The sequence below is a fragment of the Lontra canadensis genome, unplaced genomic scaffold (genome assembly GCF_010015895.1).
Source record: "Lontra canadensis isolate GAN:19392208 unplaced genomic scaffold, GSC_riverotter_1.0 scaffold150, whole genome shotgun sequence".
In the NCBI taxonomy this organism is placed as follows: Eukaryota; Metazoa; Chordata; class Mammalia; order Carnivora; family Mustelidae; genus Lontra; species Lontra canadensis.
In genome coordinates, this window is record NW_022631144.1 from 2,089,093 (window position 1) to 2,106,910 (window position 17,818).

Consider the following 17,818-nt stretch of genomic DNA (forward strand, 5'->3'; position numbering starts at 1 on the left):
GAAAATGGGAAGGTTTGATCCACTGAGGCCGAGACAGTAAGCTATCTTTGCAAACACTTCCTCCTCTCATCCACAGTGATAGCATTATAGCCAGGCTCATGACTTCCAGACACCTACATCTCCCAGCTTCCCTTGTAGTTGTGTGTGGTCACATGTTTAAGTTTCTACAAATAGAATGTGAGCATTTTATTTTCCCTTTCCGTTCTTGCCAGCTGGAATCAATTGTGACCCCATGTCCACTGTATGGAGGATGCAGTGCAAAGCCTCAGAGAATGGTAGAGAGGAGGGAAGAAACCTGAGTCTCCAAATGACCAAGTGGAGTCAAACTACCCACTAACCTGTACCTTACCTCAAATTGTCATATTAGAAAGAAATTCACTTCAATCTTCTTCAAACCACTGGATTATTTTGGTTCTCTTTGATGGTAGCCTAACCTCACTTTAACCCCCCACTGCATTTCTAGAACCTAGCAAAGTGTCTGGCACAGGGCAGAGGCTCAACATATTTTGGTTGGGTAACCCACTGCATTTGTTGAGTAACCAACATGGATAATTGTGCCCAAAACTCCTTGAAAGTTGGGACTGTGTCTTCCACTTGTTTTCTTCCACATCAGACACAACATTGAACCTACAATAGGTGATCAAAGAATGAATGGAGAAATGATGGAGAGAAAAATATTGGGTGTGTATATGTTGATATCTGTATGTCTTTTCACATCTTGTCAGCAATAGAAATACTTTTCAAGTAGTTATAATTTATTCTTATTTTAAAAGGAATTCAACATGAAGCTTATGTATGAAGTATGTTCATGTAGCTTAATTATCAAAGCAAAATAATTGGGAAAAGTTAAGGCACTATATCATATATGATGGACTTAGAGTTAGGGGACCTGGATTTTAGTTCTATTTCTAAGTCTGTGATCTTGGACAAATCACCTAGTTATCCAGGCATCAGTTTGCACCTTTGCATACTCATGAAATGAATAAAAAAGTTTCTTCTTGAAGGTTCCTTCTAGTTCTAAAAGTCTATTATTCTATATACTACATTTTTTTTTAAATTTTCTGGCAATATCTTGCTTTAGATTCCTTAGATTACAACTCTTTTAAAGACTATTCTGTGATTCATACAAATGATTATTTTCATTTTTCATTATCACATAATGAAAAATAGTTACTCTGAACCAGGCACTGTACTAAGCATGTTAAGAGCACTTAGCCCTCACAGTAACTCTGTTAAATCGTTAAGGTGAGAAAGTTAAGGCTCATAAAGGTTAAATGTTTTCTTAATTCCCATAGCTAGTAAATGCTAGGTGTAGATATCAAGTCCAAGTCAAATTGTTTATCAGTTAATTCATTAATATATTCATTTAGCAACTAGGTATTGAACACCTACTATGTGTTAATACAAGTCACTTTTGAGATGGTAGAATAACAGCAGTGAACAAGACAGACATGGGTCTACACTCATGAAGCTTAAATCCTATCTTCCTAGCTGGAGGTGGGGCAAACAATAAATAGGTAAGACACAAATAATGAAATTTCAGAAGTTTTATGAAGATAATAAGATAAAGTAATATTATAGGGTCATAAGTAGAAATGAGTTTTTAAAGGAAAATCTAGAAGTCTATTTTAGGAACATCAATTTCGAGATGCATCTTTGACATCAAGAGAACATACTTTGATTGCTACTTCTGGTCATAATAATTGCTATAATTTATTGAGTGTCTGCCATGTTCTTGGAACTGGTATATATTTTAAACGTGTCAACTCATTTAATCTTTAAAAGAATCCTAATCCTGTGAGGCATTATTCCTATTTCATAGATGAGGAAATAGGTTCTTAAATTCCCGAAGTTCTAAAGCAAATAAATGCCAAGTAAGGATTCTAAGTCAGGTACTCTGACTGTATGGGGCCCATGCTTACTTCTCTTCTAATCTCTGTCTGACAAGGGGACTGTTAGAGGACTAAGAAGTCCAGAGACAAAGTCAGGATAGGCAGGGTTGTGAGTGTACATATGGCATTAAGACCACTGGACAGGACACAATGATAGAGAGACAGACAGAAAGACAAAGAAAACAAGCTGGAGTCCTAAGACACACCAGGATTTCAAGGTCAGGTGGACAGCCTGGGAGATAGCAGGGAGAATGTGGAACTGAGAGAAAGTGAGGTTAACAGTAGCCAAGAGAGATAATAAATATTTCAAACAAGGAAGGTGGTCCTTATGTGTAGAAAACATAAGGACCTTTGTTGCTGAAAAGCCAAGTAAGATAAGGGTAGGAAGTTGACAACATGGAGGACAGTGTTGAACTTGATATGAATGGCCTGGTTGTGAGAAGACAGCTGCCTAATTGTGGTTTTGGGAAGAATGTGAAGTGAGGAAGTGGTACACATGCATAAATATATGTAAATAACTCTTTAAAGAGTCTCCTTGTGAAGGAGATCATGAAATGACTTTGGTAAAAAGAGGAGGATGGGTGGTCAAGGGAGGGAAACACATGCATGTATACATGCCTACATGCTCACATACATATTTTTTTAAAGATTTTTTATTTATTTGTTTGAGAGAGAGAGAGAGTGCATGCATGAGTTGGGGGGAAGGCAAAGGGAGAGTGAGAAACAGACTTCTCACTGAGCGGGGAACCCAATGCAGGATTCGATTCCAGGACCCTGAGATCATGACCTGAGCTGAACGCAGACACTTAGCCTACTAAGCCACGCTGACACCCTTACATGCTCACATACATATTAAAGATGGGTGAAACTAGAACATGTTTGGTTTCTCTGATTCCTATTCCATGTTCTCAACTCCATGCCACACTAGCCCCATAATTACATTAAATGAGAAGTGACTAAATAGGCTTATTAATGGACTGAAATGGACTCCACATGTAATTGATTAAAAAAAACAAAGCTATAAAGCTATGTCAATGATGTAAAGGCAGTCCTTTGTGCTGGAATCGCATTGTCAATTTCTTCATCTCTACATCTTATTTATGCATCACATAGGCAAATAAGTGTTCAGGGAGTGGCAGGTGCCTACAGTGCATCTTCATAAGTTTACCCTAGGATAGGTTTTTGAATCAGAATTTCAGCTTCAGTCTTTCCTTAGCTGTATGACATCTGTGCTTGGGTAGTTTTGAAAGCCAAGAAGTTGCCTCATCATTTGGGAATTGGATTCTGTATGTGTACCGTCAAACCTTAGTCAAAAATAGAAATAAAGCCTGTGTTTATGTACACATTGACATTAGACTATTTTTTCAGTTGTTTGTCCAGAAAACATTTATTGAGTGTCCACTCTCTGATGAGCACAGTGCTAGACACTGATAATATCAAACAGAGAAGACACAGCCTCTTCTCCCGAAGGACCTCTCAAAAGTGGAGATAGGAAGAAACTTTTTAGAACTAGATGTCATAGAGAAAACCAAATGCAGTGTTTGTGACATCACAAAGTTTGATGGTACCATTGTTAGTGGAAGCAATTTGTGTGTGTGAGATGTATGTGTGTGCGTGGTCTAAATGTACCTAGTGGGAAGGGGAGGTTTGATCTGGGCCCTGAGAGTGAGCAAGATATACTTCACACACGACACAGTGTAAACAAAGGTACCTGGGCACATCAGTTGGGTTCATGATATGAGCTGCCAAGTATGTCTATAACATTGGAAAGGCAAATGGGTGATGAGGAGGTCTGAGTGGTGGAGAATGGTTGTAGGTAAAGCAGCAGAATGTAAGGCTAGAAATATATGTGGGCCCAAATTGTTCATTCGTTCATTCATTCACTCATTCACTCATCTTTCCATTCACTTAATAATGACTTTTGAAGGACTATTCAATACTAGGGACCTGAGGATGTTGTTAAAGATGCAGTGGTGAGCAAAAACGGACACAGTCCCTGCACACATAGAGTTTTTAGTCCAGTGCATGAAGAACATTGATTGCTGTGCTAAGTTATTAATTCCAATGTTTAAGAACTGTAAATAAGATCTTTTCAGTATTGATGATCATATCTGTGTTGTGAAAACTCACCTCTGGAGGTCATGCAGAGAACAGACTTGAGAAAGGAGAAAGTGGAAAGAGAGACATTATTTGTGAGGCTGGTGCGGTGGTCTCAGAGAGAGATGCTGAGGAGGGAAATTAGGGCAACATAATTGAGGATGCTGGAACTCAGCCATTTGTGTCCATTTTATTTATTCAATCAGGAAACATTTTTTGAGAGGCAGGATAGTGAAGCTGTTAATATGGACTTTGGATCTGCATCTGGGCTCTGCTGTTATCCGGGCAAACTTGGAAAGTTGTTTCATCTCTGTGTTCAGGTCTTTTAATCTCAAAAACTGACATGACAATAACAGTCCCTACTTCTGCTGGCTTGAATAGTGTCCCTCCAAATTCATATCTACCTGAAACTTCATGTAATATTATTTGGAAATAGGGTCTTTGCAAATATAATTGGTTATATTAAGATGAGCTCATAGTGGAGTTCAGTGAGTCTTAATCCAATAACTGGTATTCTTATAAGAAAACAAACACACAGGAACACCATGTCACAATGGGGGAAAGACCAGAGTGATGCTGCTCTAAGCCACAGATGCCCACCACTACCAGAAGCTGGAAGAGGCAAGGAGGGAGTCTCCCCTACAGATGTAAGATGGAGTATGGCTCTGCCAATTCCTCAATTTTGGACTTCCAGTCTTTAGTCCAGCCTGTGGACTTGAGAACTGAGAGAGAATACATTTCTGTTGCTTTAAGCCACCTGGTCTGTGGTAATTTTGTATAGCAATGACAGGGAGCTAATGCATAGTTTGTGCTGAAGTTTAAATTTGTTAATACATGTAAAGCACTTAGAACAGTCACTGTAGTATGTGTTCAATGCAGTATGTAGTATGTGTTCACTAAAATATAGGCCATTATTATGATGTGCCTGACACTATTTCGTTGCAGTCTCCTGGCTAGTCTCATTTGGTTGGGAAAATGTCCCATTGAACCCGTTGTTGGTAGTTATGTGTGATTAGGTGCTTTGGTAGGTGAAAACAATGTTTGGCAGTGCCCTTATAGAGAAAACCTTTCTGGAGAGATGGCCCATTTCACTGGGTATCACATTCTTTTAAAAGTAGAATCCAAATGACAAGTTTTCATTCTTTTTGATGACTTAGTAATATTCCATGGTATATGTATATGTGTGTGTGTATACGTGTGTGTGTGTGTCTATGTGTGTGTGTATACCACACAAAACTAGAGGGCATTATGCTAAGTGAAATAAATCAGTCAAAGAAAGACAAATACCATATGATTTCACTCATATGTGGAATTTAAGAAACAAAACGGATGAACTAGGGGAGTGAAGGAAAAATAAGATAAAAACAGAGAGGGAGGCCGACCATAAGAGACTTTTAATGATAGAGAACAAACTGAAGCTTGCTAGAGGGGAGGTTGATGGGGGGAATGGGGTACCTGGGTAATGGGCATTAAGAAAGGCACTTGATGGAATGAGCACCGGATGTTATATGCAACTGATGAAATCACTAAATACTACCGTTGAAACTAATAATACACTATATGTTAACTAAATTGAATTTAAATAAAAATAATTTAAATGAAAGAATCAACACCCTTTGTCATCCATTCATTACATATGTGTCCCTTCTTGGGCACAAAAGCTCCTATTCTCTCCTGCCATCACCTAGAGAGCAACTGAATTAGTTTGTGGTACTGCCACAACAAAATAGCACAGGCTGGGTGGCTTAAACAACAAAAATATGTTTTCTTAAGGTTCTAGAGGCTCGAAGTGCAAGATCAAGGTGTTGGCACATTTGGTTTCTCCTGAGGCCTCTCTCCATGGCTTGAAGATGGCAGTCCTCTCACGTGTCCTCACACGATGTTTTGTGCATGTGAATCCTTGGTGTCTCTTTTTGTGTATCCAAATTTCCTCTTATAAGGATACCAATTAGATTGAATTAGGGACTACCCTAAAATGATCTCATTTTTACTTAATCACTCCTGTAAATCTCCTATCTTTAAATACACAACTTGAGGTATTGGGAGTTAGGACTTCAGTGTACAAATTTTAACACACAATTCAGTTTCTAACAGTAGCCTAAGACACATCAAGTTCTAAAGTACAGTCATAGGCTAGAAGCCGGTTGCTCATCTTATGAAGCTCTTATGACCCAGGAAGACCTGGTCAAAGATTTCAAGTCTTTTGCCTGGATTGGCAGGAAGTGGAGTGTGAGATAGGAAGAGGGCCTGGTGTGGTTTCTGGTGGAGCTGTGGGGGGGGCATCAGGACACTATGTGAGAGATAGGACCCTTGTGATTGCCCATTTCCATGAGTGCATGCCTTCTAGACTGTTATTTTCTGGAGGGAAGGGACCGTTTCTATCTAGTTCATCTTTGAATTCCCTGATGCCACATAGTTGGCATATTTGCGGAATGAATGATTCACTTTTGCAGCCTTTTCCCTAAGTGAAAATTACTTTCCATGTAATGAAAGCAAATTCTTTCTGCATCTAGAAACCTTCAACATCCTCCAGTCTTGATCTTAAAGAGGCTTTGTCTCATTTTTTTCTCTTTGGAAATGTTTGATGCTCACAGATGTAGGCACTGTTTATGGAAGGTTTACCGCACTCTAGACACCAGGCTAAAGGCTTCACAAATATTTCAGTTAATCCTTGTGGCAATCCTGTAAGGTGGTTGTTACTTCATTCATTTAATAGGTAAAATATCCACCACTCAGAGAGATGACCTTCCTGTTCTACAACACATAGCTAGCAAGTGACAGCTAGATGGGTTTGGAACCCAGGTCTCTCTGGCTCTAAAACTGGGGCCCTTAACCATCAGGTTTTCTGCTGCACAACCAGCATTACTGCTTCAGATTTGTCAATGCTTGTAGTTTTCCCAGGGATAGCCAGGCCTCCTGACTATTTAGGTCAAGTGATTTGATTTAATTCATAAATGTATTAAGATATATACATTCTTAAGCTAAATAATAGTAACACTTGTTTCATTAAAAACCTTTGCTTAGAACTCATGATTCTAGGGAAGAAAACTCCAAGTAGCACCAAAGTTCATATTCACTTTCTTTCAGCCTTTCGTCTGTGTGTGTGGCGCAGTAGGGGAGGGGGTGGATGGGTGCATGTGGTATTTAGGTCCACACACAAATGAAAATTCACAAAAGGAGACTGGTTTGTATTTCCTTTGTCAACCAGACTTGAACTACAAGGTTTTCCCCTTTTGCCCCCTTTTTTCTTTGGTTTGCTTTTTTTCTTCTTCTTTTCCAACCAGTTTGACTTATTGTCTTAATATTGTGTAGACATAGCCCTGGTGATACCCTAGGATGAGTTTGATGTTCTTCAAGATCTAAACACAATGGGGGTGACTTAAGGACAGAGTTTCAGTTTTGCTTCTGATTCTTCTTGGTTTTGTGGGTTTTACTTAATGTTATTTGAAAGTTTTTTTGTGTGTGTGGTTGAATATATACTATAACTTGTTCTTTTGTGACAACAAGATTTATACTGGCGGTGTCTCTCATACCACTGGAAACTGGAAGGAAATCTACAATGTGAACCTCGGAGAGTTTTAAAAAGACAGCAGCCATTATTTGGTAGTGATGGGTTCAAGCTGCCCTTGAGCCTAGTTACAGGCTTGTGCTCCATCCTGGCTCACCAGTGAGGTCAGTGTGCAAATGTTCTGTCAGATATTTAATACATCACATATGCATTTAGACTACTTCCCTGCCTTCTTCTTAATTAAGGTTTCTTCAGTGAGTAAGACTTCAGGAGAAAGGAAATGATCTGATGGAACTGTATTAAGTACCAATTTACTTCCCAAGTTTCTGAGTTTTTTTCACTTAAATTAACTTGGCCTGAAAGACGAAGGGATTTGAACAGACTATAGAAGCTAGTGTTCCATTTTGTATATCATTTTGGCTCCAGGGAGCTGCTCCTGGTAAAAATGAGCCTGTGAGATGTAGCTGTTTTATGGAAGGGCTAACAATACTAGTCTTTTATAAATTATAAATCCTCTTAACCTCAAACAATTTGGAGCCACCAACTGTAATCTATAAGGTTTCAACTGACAGGGATTTCATTTCTTCTCAGTGCCTTTCAGGCCATTAGGCAAATATTTATATGAAGTTCTCAGCTATTAGGGGATTTAAAATCATTTTGTGTGGGATAGAAATTTCTGGTCTATACCTCCTCAGTTGAATTTTTTGATATGAGTTTTATGTTTTCCCTTTTGTATTTTCTGCAGTTTTGACAACCATTTGATTTAATTTCTTTTAGATATAATTTGTAATAGAAAAAAAACTTTTTTGGGGGAATGAGGAAAATAGTGAGGTAGACAAATTATCATTGCATAATTCTTTCTTTTGGTGGTTTTCTCTGCACTATGTGTTTCTGGTTTTGAAAATAAATAGTAATCAATGATAATTATTACTTGACACTGTAGCAATTAAGGTCCTTTAGCATAAGCAATAGCAAACAACTCTAGAAAACTTGAGCAGAAAAGGAGTTTATTGGGTACTTACAAAACTAAAGAGAGGGCTAGAGGATTCATCTCTGATAAGCAGAGAAATCAGAGCAAGATTGTACGGTCAAGGTCAGGAACTATTGAACAAACCCATCAGGATGTGACTAAGGAGTAAGACAACCAGTGAGCACCAGCTGTTTATTCCCTTCCTCCCTTCCGTGTTTTCACCCAAGCAGACTCACTGCAGTCCTGGGAGACAAGGTCTGATTAGCATAGCTCCATCTTCATCCTTGTCTGGAGAGAGATGGGGCCTGTTTTTTGGGATCCCCAAACCTCTAACAATGCATATAATGGAATCTCTCTGGAAGGAAATAGGGCACTGTTAGGAAAGAAAACAGTGCTGAGCAGCCAAAAACAACATCTACTTATTGCTTAACATCACACGGAGAAATAAGCAAAAAAAAAAAAAAAATTCATTCTCTTCTCAAACCAAGAAATTCAATAAGTCTCTTGGCAAATTAATTTCACCTCAGTAAGAAGAATCTGATCATCTTAGATTCAATTCAATGAAACAATTGTGAAATCCCTTTGGCTTTAAAATGCAGAGAATCCCAGGAACAATACCCTTGATTCAATTCCACACTGTAAGCTGGGCAGTTTAGAAGAATGGCCTGGGTTTTTCTCCAAGCCCTAATGAAAGTTAATGATCAAGAAATGGGCTACGTGCTTTTTTTATGGTTGCTTATTATGAACTATTTAACTTTTACAGCTTTATTAAATGTTTTATGGAAAGGTTTATTTCATGTTACAGCTTTGTAGGATGGCCATGTTTGGTTAAGAAGCATGACAGATGAGCACAGATGTTTTGCAAATATTGCTGGTAAGCATTTTCTGGGTAAAATCATTGTTCATTTTGACATTTTGTGGGGGCTGGGTGGGAGTGTTCTCTTTAATGAAGCCCAGTAGAGCTGGGTGAGATGACGGGAGGGGAGTAGAAAGTGGAAGGAGCATTCCCCACATTTTGATTTTTTAGATTCAAAAAATTAATTAAAATAAAATATGTTATAGAAGTCCATTTTGGCTGAAACTGAACATTTGTGGTAAGAACCCCTCCCCCCACTCAAAATACATCTAGATGGTATTAAACATGCTTTATAAAGCTAAAAATAATATTTTACAGTGTGTTTATTTCACTGTTACAATAAATTCAGGAGGTGGGTAAAAATAATAATTATCATTACCAGGTGTTCTAAGCCTTTTTCTCAGCACTTGACATTCAATATCTCATTTAGTCCTTATAATAAGATACTAGATGAGTACTAATATTGACCCCATTTTATAGATGGGGAAACTAAGACTTCTATAAGTTTCCCAAGCATTTTACTCCAAATTTAATTTATATCTCACTCTGTCACAGAGACTTAAAGCCCTGATAGTTTGATGTGTGTGCTATTCAAGTTATCAATCAATCTTTGAGACATCTTTTTCTTATTTTTCTGCAGACAACAAAAAATATAAAAACTACTGAGGATACACATTCTAAGGCTATAGTCACACTGGCTGACATCTCCAAATTCTTGGTTGCCCTTTGATACCTTTGCTGGGAAGTATGGGCCATAAGTTGAAATTCTCCCTGCAAAGCAAGAATCTAGCTATTTGGAGGGTGCCTGGGTGGCTCAGGTCATGATCTAGGGTCCTGGGATCGAGGCCCACATCAGGCTCTCTGCTCAGTGGGGAGCCTGCTTCCCCCTCTCTTTCTGCCTGCCTCTCTGTCTACTTGTGACTTCTCTCTCTGTCAAATAAATAAATAAAATCTTATAAAAAAAGAATATAGCTATTTGGAAATCAGAGTCTCATCCAAAGAATTCCTAAATACTTGCCTAATTTTTATCAAAAACCCAAATTTTGTTTTTCCCCTCCCAATTTTGTTGATGTTGCAATGAATTCAGCTGAAGTGCTATTTCTTTGTAAAAGCATCTCACATCTACTCCTTAGACAACTTGGCTTTGTGCAACATCTCATATGTTTAGAGTATAACACAACATTTAACCTATCATTAATTGAAAGCCTACTTTGTCTCATAGAATGTGATGGGTACTTTACATATGTTGGAACACTTAATTGTCACCACAACACTAAGTAGTGAGTATTATCATTTTTTTACACATGAGAAAACTGATATTCAGAGAACTTATGAAGCAGATCTGGGTTTCAAACTTAGGTCTCTGCCTCCAGGACTCAATTGCTTTTCCTGTACTCCATGTTGACTTTCTGACAGTGAAAGAAGGACATGCTTCAGGATGTCCAAGGTAAGTAAGCTCATTGGGGAAGTTTTCTAAAGTGTTGTGACATTGAAGTCAGGGAGATATTTTGCAGATAGGTTCCCTAGATTGGGACTATAAAAAGTCTTTTGTTTTATTAATAGGGAAATCTCCCATTTTACATTCTGATTGTACTACATTCTTCTCCCTACTTTGCAAATCCTCCCTTTTCTTTTGCTCAAGCAACAGTCTCAGTCCCAAGGGTGAAGTCCAAAGAATTTACCAGGCACATTTAGGGCCTGAAAGTTGATTTGACTAGTGAAATTTGGCATTTGTGTGTGAGTGCATGTGTATAAGTGTGTTTAGTTACATGGATGTGGGGGAGGGCATGAGCACTAGGAGACATTATCCAAAGGGACATGTGTATGTCCTATATGTCCATATGTGTCTTTCTAGGTAGTGTAAAATCAAAAGGTGTGTGTGTGTGTTTGTGTGTATGTGCATGTTGTATGTGTGTATGTGCATGTTTTATGTGTGTATAAATAAAGTTTGTGTGTATGAGGGATGATTATGCAGCCATGTGCATATTCAATAATGGTTTGTGTGTGTAATCACAGAAATGAACATGTAAATTGGGACAGTACCTGTGCTCAGGTGGCAGGGAAGAAATATCCACATCCAGGGTTTCAAGTTCAATTGAGGAAAATGTATGGATTCATGCAATTCAAAATATATATATACAATGGAGTATTACTGAGCCATCAAAAAGAATGCAGTAACCTCTTCAACATCGGCCACAGCAGCCTCTTTCAAGATATGTCTCCAAAGGCAAAGGAAACAAAAGCAAAATGAACTTTTGGGACTTCATCAAGATCAAAAGCTTCTGCATAGCAAAGGAAACAGTCAATAAAACAAAGAGGCAACCCCCGGAATGGGAGAAGATATTTACAAATGACACTACAGACAAAGGGCTGATATCCAAGATCTATAAAGAACTCCTCAAACTCAACACACATGAAACAGATAATCATGTCAAAAAATGGGCAGAAGACATGAACAGACACTTCGCCAAACAAGACATACAAATGGCTAACAGACACATAAAAAAATGTTCATCATCATTAGCCATCAGGGAGATTCAAATCAAAACCACATTGAGATACTACCTTAGACCAGATAGAATGGCCAAAGTTAACAAGATAGTAAACAAGAATTGTTGGAGAGGATGTGGAGAAAGGGGAACCCTCTTACACTGTTGGTGGGAATGCAAGTTGGTGCAGCCATTTTGGAAAACGGTGTGGAGATTCCTTAAGAAATTAAAAATAGAGCTTCCCTATGATTCTGCAATTTGGGTTAAATATCCAGTATTTAACTGGGTATTTACCACAAAGATACAGATGTAGTGAAAAGAAGGGCCATCTGTACCCCAATGTTCATATAAGCAATGAACACAGTCACCAAACTGTGGAACGAACCAAGATCCCCTTCAACAGAGGAATGGATAAAGAAGATGTGGTCCATATATACACTGGAGTATTATGCCTCCATCAGAAAGAATGAATACCCAACTTCTGTATCAACATGGACAGGACTGAAGGAGATTATGCTGAGTGAAATAAGTCAAGCAGAGAGAGCCAATTATCATATGGTTTCACTTACTTGTGGAGCATAAGGAATAACACAGAGGACATTGGGAGATGGAGAGAAGAAGTGAGTTGGGGGAAATCGTAGGGGGAGAAAAACCATGAGAGACTGTGGACTCTAAGAAACAAACTGAGGGTTTTGGAAGGGGGTTGGAGGATGAAGTGAGCCTGATGGTGGGTATTATGGAGGGCACATATTGCATGGAGCACTGGGTATGGTGCATAAACAATGAATTTTGGAACAATTAAATAAAATAAAAATTTTTTAAAAGTCAAGAAACTACACTGAAACAAAAACAAAACAAAACAAACAAAAAAGAATGAAATCTTGCCATTTGCAATGATGTGGATGGAGTTAGATGGTATTATGTGAAGCAAAATGTCAGTCAGAGAAAGACAAACACCATATGATTTTACTCATATGTGGAATTTAAGAAACAAAACAGACGAACACAGGGGAAGGGAAGGAAAAATAAGATGAAAACAGTGAGGGAGGTTAAAACATAAAAACTTTTAACTATAGGAAACAAACTGAGGGTTGCTGGAGGGGAGGTGGGTAGGGGGGTGGGGTAATTGGGTGATGGGCATTAAGGAGGGCACCTGATGGAATGAGCACCAATGTTATATGCAACTGATGAAATCACTAAATTCTACCCCTGAGACTAATAATACATTATATGTTAATTAATTTGAATTTGAATAAAAAATTAAAACAAATCTGCTAAGAGATGGCCTATTTAAATTTACCCTAGACTAATGATATAGGAAGGAGAAATGTGTCACATACACATCAAGCTACTCTGAATAAAGCATAACTAGGGATATGACATTCATTTTGGTTAGTTCCTGAGGAATCAGTATAAAAGGAACTGAATCATAGGGCATTACTACCACTTTCCCCTAAGCTAATTATTTTTGTCTTTCCTGATTTTTCAGAGTGGGGTAACTCTCTAGTAACTGTGGAGCCTTTCAAATATATCAAGATATTGGTTGACAAGGGTTAGAACAAACAATTAGGAATTTGGCTTGTAACCTACCAACTTTTTAAGAACCTGGGAAGGTCACCTAGTCTTACTGTACTTCAGACTTCTTACCACCTAAACAAGCACTACAGTATTTGTCCAATCTAATTTGCAGGGCTATTTTCCATAACCAATGAAATAATACGAACACTTCTGAATAACGTATATATTGTAAAGCAAATAAATTGTTATTGATTTGGTTGTTGTTTTGGAACCAAGTTATTGAATGTACTTGTTGCTTAGGTTTCTCTGCTAAATGAGATGAGCCCCTAAAAGAATAAGAATAAGAATAGAAGAAGAAGGAGAAGGAAGAAGAGAAAGAGGAGGAGCAGGGGAAGGAGGAGGAAGAAATGAACACCTGACGTAAACACAAATGTTGAAGATGTGAATTTGAGCACTACTTTCATCACTTTTTGGGAGAATGGTTTTGGGGTGTTTCATTTTACCTATTAAGCCTTAGAAGTGTCCACATTTGTAAAGTAAATTTATGATACTCTAATTAACTCATTGGGTTACTTTAAGGATTCCATGGGATGTGAAAGCACTTTGTAAACTTACAAATAAATTGACATGAATAGGGTATTAGTGTTTACGTAGTACTCTACTAGCAAAGTTCACTTTCTTTTGACAAAGGGAAGGTTCAAGAGCTTTCCCAATAAATAAATATTTTATTTACATCCCTATTTCTGAGTATATAATTAACAGCTGAATGATGTTCATGGACCCAGATGTGTTATTGTGAATTAGGATTAAAAAGGAGCCCTCCTACACTGTTGGTGGGAATGGAAGTTGGTGCAGCCACTCTGAAAAACAGCATGGAGGTTCCTCAAAAAGTTGAAAATAGAGCTACCCTATGACCCAGCAATTGCACTACTGGGTATTTACCCTAAAGATACAAATGTAGTGATCCGAAGGGGCATGTAAACCTGAATGCTTATAGCAGCAATGTCCACAATACCCAAACTATGGAAAGGACCTAGATGTCCATCAACAGATGAATGGGTAAAGAAAATGTATATATATAATGCAGGCATCAAAATAAATGAAATCTTGCCATTTGCGATGATGTGGATGGAACTAGAAGGTATTATGCTTAGGGAAATAAGTCAATTGAAGAAAGACATCTATCATGTGATCTCCCTGATATGAGGAAGTGGAGATGCAACGTGGAGGGTTTGGGGGGGTAGGAAAAGAATAAATGAAACAAGATGGGATCAGGAGGGAGAAAAACCATAAGAGACTTTTAATCTCACAAAACAAACTGAGGGTTGCTGGCGGGAGGGGGGGTAGGGAGAGGGTGGTGGGGTTCTGGACATTGGGGAAGGTACATGCTATGGTGAGTGCTGTGAAGTATGTAAACCTGGCAATTCACAGACCTGTACACCTGGGGCTAATAATACATTGTTAATTAAAAACAAAAAACAAACAAACAAACAAACAAAAAACCTCTCTAGCTACTCAAGCTTCTTGAAAGTTAGTTGATCATGTAACAGTGAACAGTTGGCTAGTCAATTGATTAATATTTAACTAATGAGTTTGGGGAACATATATAAAATGGGATATTACTCAGCCATCAGAAAGGATGAATACCTATCATTTATATTGACATGGATGTAACTGGAGGATATTATGCCAAGTGAAATAAGACAAGCAGAGAAAGACAATTATCCTATGGTTTTCTCATATGTGGGACATAAGGAACAGCATGGAGGACCATAGGGGAAGAGAGAGAAAAATGAAGGGGAAAAAATAAAAGAGGGAGAAAAACTGAGTTTTTTTTCCAACTGAGGATTTCAGAGATGGGAATGGGGGGATGGGATGGCTGGGTGATGGGTATTAAGGACGGCATGCATTGTGATGAGCACTGAACACAACCGATGAATCACTGAAAACTACATCCGAAATTTATGATATACTATATGTTGGCTAACTGAACATACAAAAAGACCTTAAAAATTTAGGTAATGATTTCGTGTTGTTTTATCAACTTAGGTATCTTTTTTTTTTCAACTTAGGTATCTTTAGTTTTATATCTTCCAGCTTAATATCTAGACACTAATTGATTTGTTCATCAAACATTTATGGAGTTCTTATCTGGTTCTAACTATAAGTTAGATATCCGAAGAAGAGAAATACTTGGTCCTTGTTTCCAAATAGCTTCAAGTCTAGTTAGGAAACAGACAAGTAAAAACTAAAAACATGATTCCCAAAAAGGTGCATTAGGTACATAAATGGAGGCATAGATGCAGGTGTTGTGGGGGAAGAGAGGATTTGTCCCAGATATTGGAGGTTATGATGGACCTGAGTCTGGAAGGAGCTATGAAAGTTTACCACGCAGAGAGGAGGAAGGGAGGAAAATTTGAGGCAGGGGAAATGAAGAGGTAATACAGACATGGAATTGAGAGAATGAATTGTATATAGTGGAATTGAAAATAGATTGTGAATGACGCATTAGGATGCTTATGAGGGTATATTTGGAGCTTCTCTCCTAAGAGTAGGAGAAGTTGGAGCCAATTTATTAAGGACTTGGAATTCCAAACTGAGAAACTAGAATTCTCTCTGCATTCAAGGACACACTAAAGCACTACAGGCATGCAGGAAAATGGTATAATCAAATTTGCATTTTAGGAAGAGTCAAGATCAATCTTTTATTGAATATCTACTATACATTCTGTGTGAAGCTGTGGCAGACTAAAGATAAACTATCTTGAGGATCCTGATCTTCTGGAACTTAGAGTGTATGAAGGAGATTATGGATTTTTCAGGCCTTGATTAGTTTAGAGGATAAAGGCAACAGGGTGAAAAGTTAAGTCCATTAGAGCAATAGCAGAAGATGGCCTGATAGATGAGGGTGTTTGGCCAAGAATTTGTTCACATCAATTTGTGTCCCTTCCACACCCTACCTCAGGATATTTTGATAGAGGGACTCTTCCAAATCTTTATGAATGGGGACAAGTGCAAGTCAGATACACTATTATTAGCAAACCTCAATTACAGTTCTCTCCTACTTTCAGGAGAAGAAAAGAGAAACCTCTGAGAAGAATGAAAGTATACTCTGTAAAAGAGGAATCCTCTAGGCCTATGAAAATTTATGGCAGAAAAAAGGAACACATTTCTTTGTGTTGGATTAGAAGATGAAGATCATTATCTTCAAAAATTATTTTTTAATGGGAAACAGAAAATTGTTTAATAGTAAGTTGCAAATAGACAGGCTTTTTAAAGATAAGAGTAGAGAATAATGAGAAGGGAACATTCTGAAATGAAAATATAGCAAGATGAAATGTGAAGACAATAAGTTGAGCAGAAAAGAGAACTGGGTGAGATGAGGAAGATACAGTAACAAATTTAGTTAATCAACCTGCTTATTCCTCTTTCTGAGTCAACACTCCTACTCCCCATTCTCACACTGGGAAAAGGGCATATGATTTGCCTTGTTTCCAGGTGATTGGATGAGAGATTGGCATATGATCCCAACTTGGCTCCTCAATTTTTTTCTTCTTGAAAATCAGAATAGGGAACCAGGAATGCTATGCAGGTTTAAATGGTGTTGAAGGAGAAAAGTAGAACTACCGTGGAGGCCATTTTTCTTTTCTGTTCATAGAGAAATAAAGACCTGAATTGTAGAGATGAATGAAGTAACAAGATGAACAAAGAAAAGCAGATACAAGAAACCACAGAGTCTGGAGAGAGATAGACCCAAAGAGAAAGTAGCTATCTTGGTTCCTGACAACTTTCCAGTTCCTCATTCCAGTCTCCCATGAGGCCTCACAAGACTTCCTGACTTTGGGTACTATGAATTACACTTGTATTATTTTAAAAACATTCCACTTTTGGCTTACCCTAATTTGAATGGGATACTATTATTTACAACCAAATAGTCCTTGACCAAAAAAGAGGGATTACAAGAATACTAAAAACAAAACAAAACAAAAAAAACCAATACTAGTGTAGACTTCTGTTTTGAAAGTCAGCTGGAGAACAGCTTCTGCTGCAGAATTTCTTGATTTCCCACAAAAATACAAATAAAGGATTTAGAAACAAGTCACAAGAACACTGAAAATTTAGACTTGTAGTCAACTTAATTCTGGAACCAAGGGAGTTATTTTCAATACTTATTTAGCTTAACCTCTCAATGACATTTGTCCCTATGGGCTATCCCCTCTTTCCTGAAGCATTTTCTTCCTTTGGCTTTCATAACTATATTCTTCTGATAGTTTTCATACCTCTTCAACTACATCTTTTCCCATTTTCCTTGTTCCTCCTTCTGTACTTGACCCTTTAATGGTTTCCTTAGTGTTGTTCCTGTGCATTCTTCTCTCCCACTCTACTAGGGTGGTCACACTCATGGTTTATGTCTGTATGACAATGACTTTGGAATCAGTTCAGTCCATAACCCCAAAGTATACAGACAACTTCCTACTAGAAATTTCC

At 37.9% G+C, this 17,818-nt stretch overlaps 1 long non-coding RNA gene across 3 annotated transcripts in view; it reads left to right on the plus strand.

The window, feature by feature from the left end:
* Positions 1–10,770, plus strand: part of LOC116859218 — a 91,850-nt gene extending 81,080 nt beyond the window's left edge. The window contains exons 1-3 of one of the 3 annotated variants that reach the window (XR_004381114.1): positions 4,602–4,636; positions 9,273–9,341; positions 10,697–10,770. This is a non-coding gene — a long non-coding RNA (uncharacterized LOC116859218). Of the gene's footprint in view, positions 1–4,601; positions 4,637–9,272; positions 9,342–10,682 lie in introns of those variants that run through there. The other 2 variants (XR_004381115.1, XR_004381116.1) reach the window with 2 other exon arrangements.
* The last annotated feature ends 7,048 nt before the right edge of the window (positions 10,771–17,818 follow it).